The sequence below is a fragment of the Fukomys damarensis genome, unplaced genomic scaffold, assembly GCF_012274545.1.
Source record: "Fukomys damarensis isolate Sample0158 unplaced genomic scaffold, DMR_v1.0_HiC HiC_scaffold_1, whole genome shotgun sequence".
NCBI classification, from domain to species: domain Eukaryota; kingdom Metazoa; phylum Chordata; class Mammalia; order Rodentia; family Bathyergidae; genus Fukomys; species Fukomys damarensis.
Window position 1 is genome coordinate 36,584,159 of NW_022900913.1, and position 6,162 is coordinate 36,590,320.

At 45.2% G+C, this 6,162-nt stretch overlaps 1 protein-coding gene across 1 annotated transcript in view; it reads left to right on the plus strand.

Moving 5' to 3' along the window:
* The first annotated feature begins 609 nt into the window (after positions 1-609).
* Positions 610-6,162, plus strand: part of Parp8 (poly(ADP-ribose) polymerase family member 8) — a 175,544-nt gene continuing 169,991 nt past the window's right edge. Inside the window, exon 1 of the mRNA XM_010644012.3 lies at positions 610-762. The gene's annotated coding sequence lies outside the window, so the exon portion shown is untranslated. The remainder of the gene's footprint in view (positions 763-6,162) is intronic.

Sequence of the window (6,162 nt, forward strand, 5' to 3'; positions counted from 1 at the left end):
GCAGCTGGGTGGGGTCGCCAAACCTGTAATCCCAAAACTGGGAAGCTGAAGTAGGAAGATTGCTGGGGGTTCCAGGCCAGCCTGAAATAAATAGTTCAAGGCCGCTCTGAATTATCCCGTGAGACCTTGTCTCATAAAAAAAGAAAAACAAAATACAAGAAAAATAATAACAAAACCCTAAAACCAGAATAAGGGAGGCGGGAGGGAGAAAGGAAGGAAGGGACAAGAGACAGTGAAAATAGAAGGGAAAAAATGGAAACAAAGCTTTTGTACACAGGGAAGGGAGAGGCTGGGGGGATGGGATAAAATAAAATGAAATTTATTTAAAAAACCCTAACACTAACAAAAGCTGGGGATATAATTCAGTGCAAGGTCTCTGGGTTTAATCACCGGTACCCCACGCACATGCACGCACCTCACAAACCCACCCAACCCAACCCGCAGATAGTAGAGCACAGTTATGGGGCGTTCCAGAAATGATGGACACGCAGGCCAGCAAATTGAGTGCGGAGGACCCGCCCCAACCGCCTATTAGATAGGCGACACTATCCAATAGGCTTGCAGCCTGGGTGGGCTAAAGGTCAAAGAAGGAAGAAAGGGACCTGCGCACCTGAGATTCCAGTGTGCCCAGCCTTCCACTGATAACATCAGCCGCTCCACTGCAGAGAGCTTCTTGGTCCCTCCCTTGGGTTGAGCGCTCCTGGTTCCTCCGTCTTCCCAGCTACAGAGGGCCACTGTGGACTCCGCCGCGGATCCCGTGAGGTACCTACGAATCCCCTTGCGTTATTGTACATGTATTTCCTGTCAGTTTCTGTTTCTCCAAAGAACCCTACCCACTTAAGATTTTGGTACTAGGAGTTGTTTCTAGCGAGACAGGGTTGTGTGGATGAATTTCTGTAGTTGACCTAAAGTCGACATGGTCTTCGGATAACGTAAAAAGTAGTGACAGCCCACGGTGGGAGATGTGTGAAGTTATATGCAAAATAGGGATCCAGTTAATCGTCCTTATTCACCACCCATGAGATGCCATTGAACCCAGGGCCTTCCCCATTGAGCCACATCCCCAGCCTTTGTTTTTTTAGACAAGATCTTTCTTTCTTTTTATTGGGTTTTTCGAGACAGGGTCTCACTATGTAGTTGAGACTGACCTGGAAACCGCTATGCAGCCCAGGCTGGTCTCGAACTCACAGCGATCCTCGTGGGATTACAGCATGCGCCCCCACGCCGGTTTAGACAGGATCTTTCGTACTAAGTCAGTTTTTGGGATCCTTCCGGGCATGCGCCGACATACTTGGCCTGGCGACGCATTTGTGAATGTGGGATAATGTGGAAGGAACATAAACCTGAATCAGGCATAATTTCTTGATGTGGGCTCATCAAGCAAAGATTCTGGATAGAATGTGACAGTTTGTGGAGTTATTTGGTGGGGTGGCTAAAGTACGGATGGAAAGATGGCCCACTGTGAGTTAGTTTCAGAGGTTCGATATGGATGGAATCTCCTGAAATGAGGCAAATCAAACCTCTCCTTATATTGTGGGTGTCAGGTTTGTGTTTCATTGTCAGGGAAGGTGCCAGAGACTGGGCATACAAACGTCCAATGAATGTGGAAAAAAACTTAAAAAAGAATAATACCCGCCCCCCTTTTTGAGACAGGGGTCTTGCTATGCACTTAAGGCTGAATTTGAACTCACTACTTATCCCAGGCCAGCCTTGAACTCAGGACTTCCTTTTACTTCAGCCTCTTGAGTGTTAGGATTACAGGTGTGGGCCACCACACCCAGCTAAGATGAATCTGGCTGTTTAGGAAAAACAAATAAAACACAAAGACTTAGTATCTACTGTTAGGATTGCAGGAGATATTTAGGTATTAGAAATGGTCGATGTGCTATAAAACGATAAAGCAATTTTGAGAACAATTTGCATGTACCTATCAAATTTAAATTGCCACTTCTGTTACCCAGTCAATCCGATTCTAACAGACTATAGCAAACAAACTGCTGAAACTGTGCATAAAGATGTGCATTTATTGCAAATTGTGTTAATCACAAAACATTTGGAAAATGCAGAGGTGTGATTAAAATACAGTGCTGGCATGCATTTGATACTTTTCTGTAGTGGCTAACAGGACTGAGCTAGGTCACTTTACAATGATGTAGGAAATTATTCAAAACAAGTCAACAGTTTCACTGTTGTGGTTTGAGCCTCTAATCCCAGCACTTGGGAGGCTGAGGCAGGAGGATTGCTGTGAGTTTGAGGCAGGCCTGGGCTACACAGTTCAAACGAGTCTGAACTGCATAGAGAGACCTTGTCTCAAAAAACCAAAAACCAAGGTCCAGGGATGTAGCTCAGTGGTACCGTGCCTGCCTGGCATGTGCAAGGTCCTGAGTTTGATCCCTGGTACCAAACAAAAATCAAAAAACCCAAAACAAGTAGAAAATAACAATGCATAGGAACATGTATTACGTGATTCCATTTCAGTTAAATGTTATGTGTATAAATCTATTGCTGACTTATATTTTTGTGTAGATAGGAATGCAAGAATGAAAGGATTCTCCACTAGACATGGTGATACATGCCTGTAACCTTAGCACTGAGGAGGCTGAATCAGGAGGATGGCAAGTTTGAGACCAGCCTGAAAAAAAAAGGAGTCTTAATAACTATTAGTAAGAGTCACTGCTGGTCTGAGGGAGGTTTTTGCATTTTTCTGTATGTACTAATAGGTATCTCAAATGCTTCCTTCTGAGAATATATTCATGCAGTATTTATGTAGTTTGAAAAAGGAAAATAATGTATTTAAATCAAAGAATAAAATCGAATATAAGCTGAAATTCAGTTTGTGTAGGGGTGAGGTATCCAGTTTGAGGAGGACTGAGGGTGTTTATTGGTAGAAAGGGAGAATAATGTTTAAAGAGAGAAAATTAGGGCTAAATTAGAGCAAAGCTTGGAACTAGAAAGAAGAGTGTAGACTTCATATTGCAGCTTTGATATTAATAGGTTCACTAAAGTGCCAGAAAGGGACATAAAAGTTCAATACCGCCACGGAGTCGCCCTGTATAACTTTAGGTTAGGAAGTATAGTAAGGGTCAAGCTGGGACAAATTTCACATCAAACCATCTGAGATTTTAATTTTGTCAAGTTTATTTAAGGTTGACTTTGGTTTTTGCTAGACCTTACCAGATGAGGTCAAAAAAGCAGAATTAGTTGAATTAATGTCTCCCAAAGCAAAACTGCTAGTAGCTTTATTTTGTATTTATTTTTTTGGTACCGCGGATTGAACTCAGGACCTTGCACTTGTGAGGCAGGTGGCTGCCCCACTGAGCTAATCCCTGGCCCCTAGGGGCTTTATAAAGTGAGACTCACCCAAGTCCCCTCAACTTACCTAAGGCCACCTCGGCCTAGCACGAGTTTTGAATTTCATGGGTTTCTTTCTATTATGGGACCACTTCAAGGAGAAATTACAGAACTCTGGTCATGGAAGAGCACTGGCTTCCCATTTCTTGCAGGTGAAAATCGCACTTTTTCACCCTGATTTAAGGCCCATGTGGCTGCTTCCCACAGCACAAATTTTGCCACAGGGAATTTCCTTGCCAGGGAGGCTGCTGGGCACCGGGATGGACTTGGGCAAAGGGAGCTGATGCCATGCTCCTAACTGTGCCTCCCGCCTCTTCTCTGTTTCCCTGCACTGACAGAGGTCTGGCTCTTGCTAGTCTTGAGGCTTTACTAAAGGGTAGATCATTAGAGAAAGAAAGTTCAGTAAAGGAAAGGAAAATATTACTGCCACCAGCAGACACTTCTGTGGAGAGCCCACAAGCCCTGGAACCCATTAAAGGGTCTCTGATGGGTTTCAGTCTTGGCCTGTGGCCCTTGGTGGGGCCAGATGACTTCTGGGGAGATTTCTGTTTCCCTCCGCTTTGAGTTCAGATCAACTGCTGGAGAGAGGAAAAAGTGCATGGAAGGTCTTGTCCTGCCTTTTAGGAATTAACCTTGGTGTGCCTCCATTTCCTCTTGTAGAATGTGAAGAGTAGTAGTAACAGCTGGGCCTGGGGTTTTAGCTCAGATGTGCCACTGCCTACCTCATAAGCGCAAGGTCCTGAGTTTGATTCCTGGTACAAAAAGAAAAAAAAACAGTAGTAGCTGCTTCATGGAGTTCTTGTGACTATGAAATGAATTAAGACTTGTACAGCTTTGAGAGCAGTATCTGACAGTGAGTTCTGGATAAGCATCTTGATAAGTATCCATATATGTTCCATATATCGCACTGCAACCTTAATGCCACATCACACTTCTCCAGACGGGCCTTTTAGCTTAGGTAAAGTATTTACATTTTGCCTTGGGTACATTTGAGAGCCCACAAGCTCCAGGCTTCCTTGTGAATCCATTAACGGGTCATTAAAGGGTTTTTATTGGTTTCACTTTTTTTGTGTGGCCACTGGTAGGGCCATATTCCCAGTTTTTTTAAACTGGTGAGTATATTTTTTTTTGTTTTTATTTTTTGAGACAGGGTCTCGATGATGTGTAGTTCAGGCTGGCCTTGAACGCAATTTTGTAGCCTAGGGTGGCCTTAAACTCCAGGCGATCCTCCTGCCTCATTCTCCCTAGGATTTCAGGGGTGTGTCACCACGCCTGGCTGTCTTGGTATGGTATTTTTTATGAGAGACACTGATCTTTCAGGTATGGCAGAAATACGTACCAGATAGATAGATTGTTCTCTTTAAGATTTAAAAGTATTTAAATGTATTACACCTTAAGAACATGGACAGAGTGAGGTTAGCTTTGTTTGATAAAAACAGGGCAGCCTGAGAAACTTGAGACAAGCCAGATATAGAACAAATCTCAAGAAACTCTTTTATACAGTGAGTAATAAACTAAGTTGATCCAGGTAAAAAAAAAATTGGTGGCTCTAAAGGTATTTCAAATTTATTTGTAGTAAGTGTTCCACTTGGACAGGCAATCCTTGAGGCTAGATGACTCTAAGCAGTTCCTGTGAGCGAGAGGATTTGAGTCTCTTGGAGAAGTTAGAGCACATAATGGAAGAAGGATGTACTCGTGAACTCAGTGGTAGTGTGCAGAAGAGGATGGGGCAGGAAAAGCTGGTCAGCTCCTACCAGGCCCTCGTCAGGAAGTCTTCCCAGAGAGGCTTAAGCATTCCCCAGGGCTGATGGTCATTCTTACTCCCATGAAATCCGAACTGCACTAAGGGTTGGAGCCATTTGGCGACGACTCTTGGGAACTATCGCTGATGAAGAAAGAGGCTTGATTAAAGGGGTTGGGGGTCTGTAAAGAACCTGCTGCAGGGAGCCACCATGCATGCGTTCAGCCAGCATCCAGGGACTTCCTCCTGTGTATCCTGGGCCCTGAACGAGGCACTGGGGACTCAAAACTGGGCGCCACGGGGACTGCCTCAGAGCAGCAAAAGACCCGTATGAGAAGTGCCCCTTCCCAGGCCGTCCATGTTGCACATGGCAGCACAGTTGTCTCAGCAGGACAGAAGTGAGGGACCGAGCTGTACCGCCTGTCCAAGACATGCAAGCTTGTGAGTGCTTTCCCGTGACTAACTGGGAAGGGGTGACTTAAAAACAAGCCAAGAAATCTTTTAGGGAGACCCTGGCACATTCCTGTCACTTCTGCAAAATTTTGATGGACAGATGTTCCTAAAAGGAAGATCTGGCCCATCTTTGGAAGAGGTGGAAGTCCCTCTCCTCAGGGGCTGCGTTTCAAAAAGAGCACCCCCAAGGTGGGGGGGGGTACTACTTCAATCTGGCAGAAAAACAAAAATCCCAAAGAAACCCTAAGGGAAGGGGAGGGTGCGTATCTGGAGCAATTTCAAGGCTTTTCCATCTCGCCTAATGTGGCAACAAGAGAAGATTTGTTCGCTTTATTTATTTTTCAATTTTTCAAGCTTTTTTTTCTTTCCTTTTCTCTCTGCCAGCCACTCAGGTTTGGGTTTTCCGTATGACTCACGATTCCTTTTGAAAGTGGAGTCGAATTTGTAAAAGTGGCGTGTATGGGGGGGAGGGAAAGCTGGGAGCTCCAGGGAGTCTTCACTACCTCCACTGTCACTTGGCTCCCGGCGCGAATGGAGGTCGGGGGCGGGGAGATGCAGCCTGCGCCGCGGACGGCGGATACTATTAAAGCCCGGGCGGCGCGCGGCCAGGCCGGGTG